Source organism: Mobula hypostoma (assembly GCF_963921235.1).
Source record: "Mobula hypostoma chromosome 11 unlocalized genomic scaffold, sMobHyp1.1 SUPER_11_unloc_1, whole genome shotgun sequence".
NCBI lineage: Eukaryota > Metazoa > Chordata > Chondrichthyes > Myliobatiformes > Myliobatidae > Mobula > Mobula hypostoma.
In genome coordinates this window covers 604,276-618,489 of record NW_026948140.1, presented here as the reverse complement: position 1 = coordinate 618,489, position 14,214 = coordinate 604,276, and the positions used below count along the sequence as shown (strand labels likewise).

Below are 14,214 nucleotides of genomic sequence, written 5' to 3'. Positions count from 1 at the left end.
CAGAACGGCAGGCCGCGGCAGACCGGGCCCACGAGGGGCCCCACAATTCGGATGCGGCCACAATGAACCCACGGACAATGGAAACCGCATCCCAAGAGGAAGAGGGGAACAGACCCTCCACCTCCAGGGACGGCTTCTGGGTCAAACGTGACCGGACCCGTATCACACCCGAGCCCCGGAAAAAGACCGCTTAGGCTGCACCCCGTCCATCGGCGACGAGTAAAGCGAACTTGAGTCCGGTAATTGTGCTGCGGGACTGTCTCAGACCAACAGGTCCTGAGAACAACACGTGTAGTGGGAGTTCCGGCACCGTCAACGAGAGGGCGCTGGAGCTAGTTAGTCCTCCCAGCGCCGACACTTACAGTGGGAGTTCCGGCACTGTGCACGGAAGGGCGCTGGAGCAAGTTAACCCACTCGACGCCGATGCGGCCCCACTGCCCCAGTTACAGGAACAGAGAAGACGCCAGGTGAGCCCCTCCCCACCCATGAGCCCCTCGGAGAAGATGCAATCCAACCTAGGAGCAGGGGAGCCCCAGCCCGCCGCCCCCATGGCCTCCCCGACTCAAGACTCCGAGGGATCAGCACCCCACCCCACACCAGTGCGGATGGGCACACAGACAAGGGGAGCCAGTACACGAAGACCGAGCAAGTCTTCCACTCCAGGGAACCACACAGCCTGAGAGTCGGAGGACATGGGACAAACAAGAGGACAGGTAACCTCTATTTGCAACAACCAGGAGGGTCAAATAACCAGGCATCCTCACTCTAAACAGAAAAATGTAACTTGGGAACTAAGGCCCCTTAAACCTATACTAGTTATAGGGGACTCGAACATTTACAGGATCAAAAGATGCCCTAATAAGGATGTTCAATTGGACAGCTTTCAGCGAGCCAAATTCACCCATGCCACTGCTATCCTGACAAAGCTAGAACCACAACTGGAAACTAAGAAGGTTATCCTTTCCTTTGGAATAAACAATAGGTCACATCAACCAGCAACAGCGACTAAACAGCTTCAGCAATTATTAAGAATGGCCCATATAAAATTTCCCAATGCCAGTATCCGGGTGCCAGAGCTGAACTTTAGCCACTGTTTGACAGAGGCAGAACAAGCAACCCTGGGCCAACTAAATGAGGTTATTAAAACTAAGAATTATATCCCTGCAATCCCGACGAGGCAGTTTAAGGTAGACACAGACCACATCCATTGGACAGAGAACACATCCCTGACCATAGTCAAGAGGTGGATGCAGTCTTTAAACTAGAGTGGAGACAAAGCCGAGAGAGGCAGGGTCCACGACTGGGAGAGACAGTCGTGAACCTCTCCCATACATTCATCCCTACAGAAACCCAGCAAAAAGTTCTGAACAGGGGCCTCACTTTTGTACTGACTCCAGAACTCCATAAGGAGCAGACTGAGGGGGGCATGGATAAGTTCTACAGGAGAGTGGTACTGGTTGACTTTTTTGGGGAGACAGAACATAGAAAGACCCCTTTCACCCCACCCTCAGACTGGATGTCCAAGAGGAGGTACAGGTCAGAAGCGGTCCTGCCATTTGAGAGCACACTGGATGAGATAATGGAGAGGGAGACAAAGGTACAGGATAAACCCAATCTAACTAGGAAGGAGAGAGCAGCCCGGAAGGAGTTGAGAGAAAATATGGATATTGTTATCAAACCAGCAGGTAAAGGGAGCAGCATAGTGATCATGGATAAACAGCAATATCTATTTGAGGCACGCAGGCAATTAAATAACATGGAGCACTACACTAAACTAAAGGAACCCATATACTGGGAAACACACACAGAAATCAGGAACATTCTGCGAGAACTAGAAAGAACTAGATACCTCGGGAAGAAGCAGGTGGAGTACCTGACAGGGATACAGCCACAAGCAAGAAAGTTCTATATCCTCCCCAAAATACACAAGAACCCAGACTCATGGACTGTTCCGGGAGAAATACCACCCGGCAGACCCATCGTGTCGGACTGCGGCAGTGAGTCATACAGGATAGCAGAATACATTGATGCCTTCCTTAACCCACTATCGCAGAAACACTCCAGCTACATCAAGGACACGTACCACTTTGTCGGGATAGTCAATTCCATGTCAGTGCCCCCTGAGGCCATACTCTTCACCATGGACATTGAAAGCCTGTACACCAATGTAGAAACGGACAGGGGTATAGAGGCAGTGAGGGATATCCTTCGGGAGAACCCTCAGCTAGAGAGACCAGACGAGGCCTTGTTAGAACTCCTTCCCCTCAGCCTAACTAAAAATGACTTTGAATTCAATAATGAATTCTACTTACAAGTCAAGGGCACAGCGATGGGAAAGAAGTTTGCTCCAGCCTATGCCAATATACACATGGCAAAATGGGAGGAAACTGTTTATCCAAAGTGCCCCAAGAAACCCATGTGTCTCTATAGATACCTAGATGACATCTGGGGAGTGTGGACACACTCAGAGGTAGAATTAGAGGAATTTATTCAAATCCTAAACACTCATCATCCATCCATTAAGGTTAAGGCCGCAACAGATAGGGAGAAAATTGACTTCCTGGACACTACGGTATTTAAACAAGCACCAAAAAATGGCAGCCAGAAACTAGCCACCAAAGTATTCTTTAAAACCACAGACACACACACCCTCCTACACACCGGGAGCCACCATCCCAAACACACCTTCAGAGGCATTGTCAAAGGACAGCTGACCCGGTTTCATCACATTTGCACCAGGGCAGAGGACTTCCACCAAGCCACTCTTATCCTCTTCTCTGCACTTAGACACAGGGGCTACAGCAGACGGAGACTCAGACACATCAAATCTGACTTTTTAAAAAGTATCACAAATCCCCGACCACGGGACAACACAACACAGAAACTACCCTTGATAACAGGATACAGTGGGATGGCAGTGAATATCCACAAGACAGTCAAAACACACTTTGAAAATCTAAAGGAGGAAGGGGGGACACTGGGACAATACACCATAGTTTCAGCCTTCAAAAGGGGTAGAAACTTAAAAGACATACTAGTCAGTACCAAAGTACGAACAGCGCCAAACTGCGAGGTGGGAAACTGCAGGGCGTGCATATACATCAGAATTTCAAAAAGCATACACAACAGAGCTACAGGAAAGTGGGCTGAGATAGAGCAGGGGATAACTTGTGAACAACGGAATGTAGTATATGCAAAACAATGCCATATCATATACATAGGGGAGACAGGCAACAGCCTGAGAACCACACTCACAGGACACCTCAGTAATATCACAAGAGGAAACCAAAACAGACCAGTTAGTAGGCACTTCCTGGAGCATGGAATGTACTCCTTAGCAATCCTGGGCCTGGAAACCAACATAAACTGGTCAAACCTCCAAAGAAAAAGAACAGAGAGGAGATGGATTGAAAGACTACAGACGCATTCCCCAAACGGCCTGAACGAGGGCTAAAAAACCAGGCCAGCAACATAAAATGTACTCACCGAAGGGCCAACACTGCACCCTGTAATTTTAAAAAAATTGAGAAAATTAGAGTAGGGAAGAAGGGGAAGATCCCCTTCAGTCACCCACCCTGAAACAAATTAAGACAGGGGACCATTAAATAGGAAAGGTTCGTCTTACTTTGGAAATAGAGCCTAACAACTAGGCCCCAGAACGGAACCTAATTCCCCAAGTAGAGAGGAGTAAAACTAGGAATTATAACGCTACAGGAGATAACCACTAGGAAGAACAGACACATAACGACCGGTTTAATCCAGACACAGCACTTGCCCCAACTTCCCCGCTTCCCCCATGGGGAAGAATACATCCCCAGCACATGACCCTGCCCTGAAACCTGATATCTTCACACCCCATAAACACAGATCCTCTTCTCGCCAGAGGGGCAAACTCACCCCACATCACCAGTTATACCTCCCACTGCCCAGCGGGCCCCCCTCAACCCTACCCCCCCAACCTAATCCTAACATCCGGAGGACCACACACCCCAACTAAACCCTAACCCTAATTTCCAATGGACCGGGCACCCCAACTAAACCAGACAGCACCCCAAATAACCCAAACCACACCACACTAAAGGGCTTACATAATAGTCCTTTGCCCTACCACTAAACCTAACACCTCCAACCGTGCTACACACCCCCATAAACCCAAACCCTCACCCCAGCAAGGGGCCAAATTCCCACTGCCCGCATACTTGCATCCTAACCCCAGCCCTGACACTAATCCTAACCCTAATTTCCAATGGACTGTGCACCCCAACTAAACTGGACAGCACCCCAAATAACCCAAACCACTCCACACTAAAGGGCTTCAATAATAGTCCTTTGCCATACCACTAAACCTAACACCTCCAACCGTGCTACACACCCCCATAAACCCAAACCCTCACCCCAGCAGGGGGCCAAATTCCCACTGCCCGCATACTCGCATCCTAACCCCAGCCCTGACACTAACCCTAATCCTAATTTCCAAGGGACTGCGCACGCCAACTGAACCGGACAGCACCCCAAATAACCCAAATCACACCACACTAAAGGGCTTATATAATAGTCCTTTGCCCTACCCCTAAATCTAACATCTCCAACCCTGCTACACACCCCCATAAACCCAAGCCCTTACCCCATCAAGGAGCCAAACTCGCCCAATATCACCAGCAGCTAGGCTCCTATTTCAGCCCTCCCCCCAACTGCAGGGGACACCCCCACCTCACCTCCCTTCACCGTGAATCCTCAACCTCCATTACCTAACTCTACCCCCGGGCATGTCCCTCCCCACAACACCCGTCAATTAGCTACCGCACAACCCCCAGTTCACAGCACACAATCCCTATAAAAAAGACCCCAAATCCGAAACACTATCCATAGCCAATATCTCCACTATTGTAACTTAAACTCCAGAATGAAGGTTGAAGAGGAGGAAGATCCCAGTAAAGGAAAGGTGGGGAGCGAGATGATGCTGACGTGGGCAAAAAACAAAGTGGCAGGGTAAAGTGATACTGCATCTCCAGTACGAGATCCACAAACACTAGAAGGATATTTTGCCCACTGCCCGCATCCTAACCCTAACCCTAACCCTAACCCTAACCGCTCAAGCTGTACCCCGTCCGTCGGCGACGAGTAAAACGAACTTGAGTCCGGTAGTTCTGCTGCGGGACTGTCTCAGACCAACAGGTCCTGAGAACAGCACGTGCAGTGGGAGTTCCGGCGCCGTCCACGGGAGGGCGCCGGAGCTAGTTAACCCACTCGACGCCGATGCGGCCCCACTGCCCCAATCACAGGAACAGAGAAGACGCCAGGTGAGCCCCTCCCCACCCATGAGCCCCTCGGAGAAGACGCAATCCAACCTAGGAGCAGGGGAGCCCCAGCCCGCCGCCCCCACGGCCTCTCCGACCCTAGACTCTGAGGAATCAGCACCCCACCCCACACCAGTGCGGATGGGCATACAGACAAGGGGAGCCAGTACACGAAGACCGAGCAAGTCTTCCACCCCAGGGAACCACACAGCCTGAGAGTCGGAGGACATGGGAGAAACAAGAGGACAGGTAACCTCTATTTGCAACAACCAGGAGGGTCAAATAACGAGGCATCCTCACTCTAAACAGAAAAATGTAACTTGGGAACTAAGGCCCCTTAAACCTATACTAGTTATAGGGGACTCGAACATTTACAGGATCAAAAGATGCCCTAATAAGGATGTTCAGTTGGACAGCTTTCCGGGAGCCAAATTCACCCATGCCACTGCTATCCTGACAAAGTTAGAACCACAACTGGAAACTAAGAAGGTTATCCTTTCCTTTGGAATAAACAACTCACAACATACTGGAGGAACTCAGCAGGTCGGGCAGCATCCGTGGAAAAGATCGGTCAACATTTTGGGCTGGAACCCTTCGTCAGGACTGAAGAGGGAAGGGGCAGAGGCCCTATAAAGAAGGTGGAGGGAGGGTGGGAAGGAGAAGGCTGGTAGGTTCCAGGTGAAAGACCAGTAAGGGGAAAGATAAAGGGGTGGGGGAGGGGGAGCAGAGAGGTGATAGGCAGGAAAGGTGAAGAAGGAATAGGGGAAACACAATGGGTCGTAGAAGGAAGCGGAACCATGAGGGAGGTGATAGGCAGCTGGGGGAGGGGGCAGAGTGAAATAGGGATAGGGGAAGGGAGGGGGAGGGAATTACCGGAAGTTGGAGAATTCTATGTTCATACCAAAGGGCTGGAGACTACCTAGACGGTATATGAGGTGTTGCTCCTCCAATCTGAGTTTAGCCTCATCATGGCAGTACAGGAGGCCATGTATGGACATATCTGAATGGGAATGGGAAGCAGAATTGGTGGGTGGCTACTGGGAGATCCTGTCTGTTATGACAGATAGAGCGGAGGTGCTCGACGAAAATCTAATCAAGAAGAAGAGCTTACGAAAGGTTCAAAAAACTAGGTAATGATATGAATCTAGAAGATTATTAGGCTAGCAGGAGGGAGCTTAAGAATGAAATTAGGAGAGCCAGAAGGGGCCATGGGAATGCCTTGGCCGACAGGATTAAGAAAAACCCCAAGGCATTCTACTAGTATGTGAAGAGCAAGAGGATAAGACGTAAGAGAATAGAACCAATCAAGTGTGACAATTGAAATGTGTGTATGGAACCGGAGGAAATCGTGGAGGTACTTCATGAATACTTTGCTTCAGTATTCACTATGGAAAAGGATCTTGGCGATTGTAGGGATGACTTGCAGTAGACTGAAAAACCTTGAGAATATAGATATTAAGAAAGAGGATGTGCTGGAGCTTTTGGAAAGCATCAAGTTGGATAAGTCACTGGGACCGGATCGGATGTACCCCAGGCTACTGTGGGAAGTGAGGGAGGAGATTGCTGGACTCCAGCAATGATCTTTGCATTAGGGAAAGAGGACTTATCATGACCTTGATAACAGAGGATTGGTTGCAAATTTTGAAGTTGGTTAACTCTTCTTCGATTTGCGCCAGTCATTCTTTGATTTAATTTAAAATTGTACATCGTTATTATTTGACAAAGGAGAGACTGTCTAAAACATTTCCAAATGTTAATAGTCAGTGTGATAGATGTAAAACTGAGATAGCTACATTGACACATATGTTTTGGTCATGAAAAGGCGGAGGTGCTTGCTGTCTTGAGGAAAATTAAAGTGGATAAATCCCCGGGATCTGACAGGGTGTTCCCTTGGACCTTGAAGGAGACTAGTGTTGAAATTGCAGGGGCCCTGGCAGAAATATTCAAAAATGTCGCTGTCTACAGGTGAGGTGCCGGAGAATTGGAGAGTGGCTCATGTTGTTCCGTTGTTTAAAAAAGGATCGAAAAGTAATCTGGGAAATTATAGGCCGGTAAGTTTAACGTCGGTCGTAGGTAAGTTATTGGAGGGAGTACTAAGAGACAGAACCTACAAGCATTTGGATAGACAGGGACTTATTAGGGAGAGTCAACATGGCTTTGTGCATGGTAGGTCATGTTTGACCAATCTATTGGAGTTTTTCGAGGAGGTTACCAGGAAAATGGATGAAGGGAAGGCAGTGGATATTGTCTACATGGACTTCAGTAAGGCCTTTGACAAGGTCCCGCATGGGAGGTTAGTTAGGAAAATTCAGTCGCTAGGTATACATGGAGAGGTGGTAAATTGGATTAGACATTGGCTCAATGGAAGAAGCCAAAGAGTGGTAGTAGAGAATTGCTTCTCCGAGTGGAGGCCTGTGACTAGTGGTGTGCCACAGGGATCAGTGCTGGGTCCATTGTTATTTGTCATCTATATCAATGATCTGGATGGTAATGTGGTAAATTGGATCAGCAAATTTGCTGATGATACAAAGATTGGAGGTGCAGTAGACACTGAGGAAGGTTTTCAGAGCCTGCAGAGGGACTTGGACCAGCTGGAAAAATGGGCTGAAAAATGGCAGATGGAGTTTAATACAGACAAGTGTGAGGTATTGCACATTGGAAGGACAAACCAAGGTAGAATACACAGGGTTAATGGTAAGGCACTGAGGAGTGCAGTAGAACAGAGGGATCTGGGAATACAGATACAAAATTCCCTAAAAGTGGCGTCACAGGTAGATAGGGTCATAAAGAGAGCTTTTAGTACATAGGTCCTAATTAATCAAAGTATTGAGTATAAGAGCTGGAGTGTTATGATGAGGTTGTATAAGGCATTGGTGAGGCCGAATCTGGAGTATTGTGTTCAGTTTTGGTCACCAAATTACAGGAAGGATATAAATAAGATTGAAAGAGTGCAGAGAAGGTTTACAAGGATGTTGCCGGGACTTGAGAAACTCAGTTACAGAGAAAGGTTGAATAGGTTAGGACTTTATTCCCTGGAGTGTAGAAGAATGAGGGGAGATTTGATAGAGGTATATAAAATTATGATGGGTATAGAGTGAATGCAAGCAGGCTTTTTCCACTGAGGCAAGGGGAGAAAAAAACCAGAGGACATGGGTTAAAGGTGAGGGGAGAAAAGTTTAAAGGGAACATTAGGGGGGGCTTCTTCACACAGAGAGTGGTGGGAGTATGGAATGAGCTGCCAGACGAGGTGGTAAATGCGGTTTCTTTTTTAACATTTAAGAATAAATTGGACAGATACATGGATGGGAGGTGTATGGAGGGATATGGTCTGTGTGCAGGTCAGTGGGACTAGGCAGAAAATGGTTCGGCACAGCCAAGAAGGGCCAAAAGGCCTGTTTCTGTGCTGTAGTTTTTCTATGGTTTCTTGGTGTTCTGTACTGAAACAGTTTTGGAAATCTATTTTCTCTAGAATTTCTAAAGTTTTAAAAATTAATTTACAACCTAATAAATTGACAGTTTTGTTAGGTATAATTCCTCAATATATTCATGGTATTTCTATATCAGACCAATATGTAATTGCATTTGTAACATTATTGGCTAGAAGGGCTATTTTATTAAAATGGAAAGAGCGCTTCTGCTCCCACTTTGATACAATAGTGAAAAAATCAGAAGTCGAACTTTTGATCCTCGATTTGACTTTGAGAAGTCAATTTTTGAGATTTGACTTTGACTTAGAAGATAGAAGATTGAGGGGGGATCTGATTGAAACGTATAAGATCCTAAAGGGATTGGACAGGCTAGATGCAGGAAGATTGTTCCCGATGTTGGGGAGGTCTAGAACGAGGGGTCACAGTTTGAGGATAGAGGGGAAGCCTTTTAGGACCGAGGTTAGGAAAAACTTCTTCACACAGAGAGTGGTGAATCTGTGGAATTCTCTGCCACAGCAAACTGTTGAGGCCAGTTCATTAGCTATGTTTAAAAGGAAGTTAGATATGGCCCTTGTGGCTACAGGGGTCAGGGGGTATGGAGGGAAGGCTGGGTTCTGAGTTGGATGATCAGCCATGATCATAATAAATGGCGGTGCAGGCTCGAAGGGCCGAATGGCCTACTCCTGCACCTATTTTCTATGTTTCTATGTTTCTATGTTTCTATGAGAAGAGGTGGGGCTTTTTTGCCTGCTACTATCATTTGATTTGAGTTGATTAACGTAGAACATAGAATAGTACAGCACAATACAGGCACTTCGGCCCACAATGTTGTTCTGACCCTCAAACCCTGCCTCCCATATAATCCCCCACCTTAAATTCCTCCATATACCTGTCTAGTAGTCTCTTAAACTTCACAAGTGTGTCTGCCTCCACCACTGACTCAGGCAGTGCATTCCACGCACAAACCACTCTGAGTGAAAAACCTTCCTCTAATATCCCCCTTGAACTTCTCACCCATTACCTTAAAGCCATGTCCTCTTGTATTGAGCAGTGGTGCCCTGGGGAAGAGGTGCTGGCTGTCCACTCTATCTATTCCTCTTATTATCTTGTACACCTCTATCATGTCTCCTCTCATCCTCCTTCTCTCCAAAGAGTAAAGCCCTAGCTCCCTTAATCTCTGATCATAATGCATACTCTCTAAACCAGGCAGCATCCTGGTAAATCTCCTCTGTACCCTTTCCAATACTTCCACATCCTTCCTATAGCGAGGCAACCAGAACTGGACACAGTACTCCCAGTGGGGCCTAACCAGAGTTTTATAGAGCTGCATCATTACCTCACGACTCTTAAACTCTATCCCTCGACTTATGAAAGCTAACACCTCATAAGCTTTCTTAACTACTCTATCTACCTGTGAGGGAACTTTCAGGGATCTGTGGACGTGTACCCCCAGATCCCTCTGCTCCTCCACACTACCAAGTATCCTGCCATTTACTTTGTAGCCTGCCTTGGAGTTTGTTCTTCCAAAGTGTACCACCTCACACTTCTCCAGATTGAACTCCATCTGCCAATTCGCAGCCCACTTCTGCATCCTATCAATGTTTCTCTGCAATCTTTGACAATCCTCTACACTATCTACAACACCACCAACCTTTGTGTCATCTGCAAACTTGCCAACCCACCTTTCTACCCCCACATCCAGGTCGTTAACAAAAATCACAAAAAGTAGAGGTCCCAGAACAGATCCTTGTGGGACACCACTAGTCACAATCCTCCAATCTGAATGCACTCCCTCTATTAAGATGGTTCCTTTCTGATTCTTGGGTAAATGGATTTGGTTGGCAGATTGATGTCTTTTTTTTATAGAGGCTTGTATAGCGTATAGCTCTGGGTTTATTCTCCAAATAGGTTTTTTTTTCTTGTTTTTTTTTGTTTGTTAGCTGGTTGGGGGTTGTTGTTTTAATTAGTAGGGATTCTTTTTTCATTCTTTTTTCAAAAAAATAGCTTTAACATTTTGTTTTTTTTATTTATTACTGATATACTGTTTAGCTTGGTTAATAGTTTGACTCTTATTATACATATTGATATATTGACTTGATTATTTTAATGTATTTTTGTTGTCAATTTTCAATAATAACTAATAAAAAGATTTAAAAATGAAAATGATCTTTGCATCATCAGTGAGGACAGGAGAGATTCCGGAGGATTGGAGGGTTGTGGATGTTGTTCCCTTATTCAAGAAAGGGAGTAGAGATATCCCAGTAAATTATAGGCCAGTGAGTCCTACCTCAGTGGTTGGTAAGTTGATGGAGAAGATCGTGAGAGGCAGGATTTATGGATATTTGGAGAGGCAAAATTTGATTAGGAATAGTCAGCATAGCTTTGTCAAAGGCAGGTCATACTTTACGAGCCTGATTGAATTTTTTGAGGATGTGACTAAGCACTTTGATGAAGGTAGAGCTGTAAATGTACTGTATATGGATTTTAGCAAGGCATTTGATAAGGTACCCTATGCAAGGCTTAATGAGAAAGTAAGGAGGCATGGGATACAAGGGGATATTGCTTTGTGGATCCAGAACTGGCTTGCCCACAGAAGGCAAAGAGGGGTTGTAGACAGATCATATTCTGCATGGAGGTCAGTGACCAGTGGTGTGCCTCAGGGATCTGTTCTAGGACCCCTACTCTTTGTGATTTTTATAAATTACCTGGATGTGGAAGTGGAGGGATGGGTTAGTGAATTTGCTGATGCCACTAAGCTTGGGGGTGCTGTGGATAGTGTGGAGGGCTGTCAGAGGTTACAGTGGGACATTGATAGGATGCAAAACTGGGTTGAGAAGTGGCAGATGGAGTTCGACCCAGATAAGTGTGAGGTGGTTCATTTTGGTAGGTCAAATATGATGGCAGAATATAGTATTAATGGTAAGACTCTTGGCAGTGTGGAGGATCAGAGGGATCTTGGGGTCCAAGTCCATAAGAGACTCAAAGCAGCTGCGCAGGTTGACTCTGTGGTTAAGAAGGCATACGGTGCATTGGCTTTCATCAACCATAAGATTGAGTTTTAAGAGCTGAGAGGTAATGTTGCAGCTATATAGGACCCTGGTCAGACCACACTTGGAGTACTGTGCTCATTTCTGGTCACCTCACTGTAGGAAGGACGTGGAAACCATAGACAGGGTGCAGAGGATATTTGCAAGGATGTTGCCTGGATTGGGGAGCATGTCTAATGAGAATAGGTTGAGTGAAACTTTTCTCCTTGGAGCGATGGAGGATGAGAGGTGACTTGATAGAGATGTATAAGATAATAAGAGACATTGATCATGTGGATAGTCAGAGGCTTTTCCCCAGGACTCAAATGGCTAGCAAGAGAGGTGCTCGGAAGCAGGTACAGAGGAGATATCAGGGGTAAGTTTTTTACACAGAGAGAGGTGAGTACGTGGAATGGGCTGCCAGTGGCGGCAGTGGAGGTGGAAATGATAGGGTCTTTTAAGAGACTCCTGGATGGCTACATGGAGCTTAGAAAAATAGAAGACTATGAGTAAAGCCTTTGTCGTTCTAAGGTAGGGACATGTTCGGCACAGTTTTGTGGGCTGATGGGCCTATATTGTGCTGTATGTTTTCCATGTTTTCTAAAATGTTAGAGTCAATTGTTAAGGATGAAGTTTTTTTAGGGACTGAGTGCTGTGATCTGGGGGTTGTGCAGTGACTGGGAGCATCTCCAGTTTCGCCTCTCCTGTGGCTTCTTCAAGGGAATATGCTGTAAAAACTCAGGGGTTCTCTGTTTAAACATGGGTTTGTGTGTCTCCCCCCTCTGGAATGTTCCACCCTACCCCCACAACACATTCTCATCATTGCTTTACCAAACCTGTTTGTCGAGTTCCGCTGCAGCCCCTGACTGTTGCTGGGATACAGGCCTGCCTTGGTTGTTTAAATTGTTAGAGGTAAATTGTCCGCTAATCTCACTTCACTAGTGGGCAAAATATCCATCTAGTGTTTGTGGATCTCGTACTGGAGATGCAGTATCACTTCATCCTGCCACTTTGTTTTTGGCCCACATTGTCATCATCTCAGTCCCCGACTTGCCTTTATTAGGATCTTCCTCCTCGTTAACCTCCATTCTGGTGTTTAAGTTAAAATGGTGGAGTTATTGCTTATGGATAGTTGGGAGTTTTTTTAGGGACTGACTGCTGTGATCTGGGGGTTGTGCAGTGACTGGGAGAGTCTCCATTTTCGCATCTCCAGTGGCTTCCTCAAGGGAATGTGCTGTAAAATCTCAGGTACTCCCTGTTTAGTAACCTTCTCCATTCCTTCAGCCACGATTTTTTTCATTTGTATTCCTTTAATATCTAGTTAGAGTTAAGATTAGACTTCATCCTATTTCTCCTTTCAGGATTACATTGTTTAATTGTGACTTTAGTGTTTAACTTGTTGGTTCACTGCTCTGTGGCTATAAAGTGGTAGATGCATGTGGTTAATTTATGTTCAGGTTGGGGCCTAATCGCAGTAGTCTGTGCTAGTTTTCTTAGCTTCTTGGATTTACTTTGGCTTTTGAGGACCAGGATGATGAGAGATGTGTCACTTCTGGTTAGGATGCGAGTATGTGGTCAGTGTGCAAAATATCCCTCCAGTGTTTGTGGATCTCGTACTGGAGATGCAGTACCACTTCACCCTGCCACTTTGTTTTTGGCCCACGTTGTCATCATCTCGGTCCCCAGCTTGCCTTTATTAGGAGCTTCCTCCTCGTTCACCCTCGTTCTGGAGTTTAAGTTAAAATGGTGGAGTTATTGCTTATGGATAATATTTTGGGGTTGGGATTTTTTTCAGGGACTGGGTGCTCTGATCTGGGGTTTGTACAGTAGCTTATTGAGGGGTGTTATTGGGGGGAAGGTTTGGGGATAGAGTTAAGTAATGGGGGTGGAGGATTCATGGCAAAGGGAGGTGGGGTGGCAACTGACAAAATGATGGAGTTATTGCTTATGGATAGTGTTTTTGGGGTTGGGGTTTTTTTAGGGACTGGGTGTTGTTGAGTGACTGGGAGAGTCTCCAGTTCTGCCTCTCCAGTGGCTTCCTCAAGGGAATGTGCGGTAAAAACTCAGGTGCTCTCTGTTTAAACGTGAGTTTGTCTGTCTCCCCCCTCTGGAATGTTCCACCCTGTCCCGCCCCGCACACACACACATTCTCAGCATTGCTTTACCAAACCTGTTTGTCGAGTTCCGCTGCAGTCCCTGACTGTTGCTGGGATACCGGCCTGCCTTGTGTGTTTAAACCGTTAAAGGTAAATTGTCTGCTAATCTCACTTCTCCAGTGGGCAAAATATTCCTCTTGTGGATCTCGTACTGAAGATGCAGTATCACTGCACCCTACCACTTTGTTTTTGGCCCACGTTGTCATCATCTCAGTTCCCGACTTCCCTTTACCAGGATCTTCCTCCTCATTAACCTCCATTCTGGAGTTTAAGTTAAAATGGTGGAGTTATTGTTTATGGATAGTGT

At 46.3% G+C, this 14,214-nt stretch overlaps 1 protein-coding gene across 1 annotated transcript in view; it reads left to right on the top strand.

Moving 5' to 3' along the window:
* Positions 1 to 240: 240 nt before the first annotated feature.
* LOC134341263 (zinc finger protein 239-like) overlaps positions 241 to 14,214 on the top strand; it is a 56,329-nt gene continuing 42,355 nt past the window's right edge. Inside the window, exon 1 of the mRNA XM_063039125.1 lies at positions 241 to 713. The gene's annotated coding sequence lies outside the window, so the exon portion shown is untranslated. The remainder of the gene's footprint in view (positions 714 to 14,214) is intronic.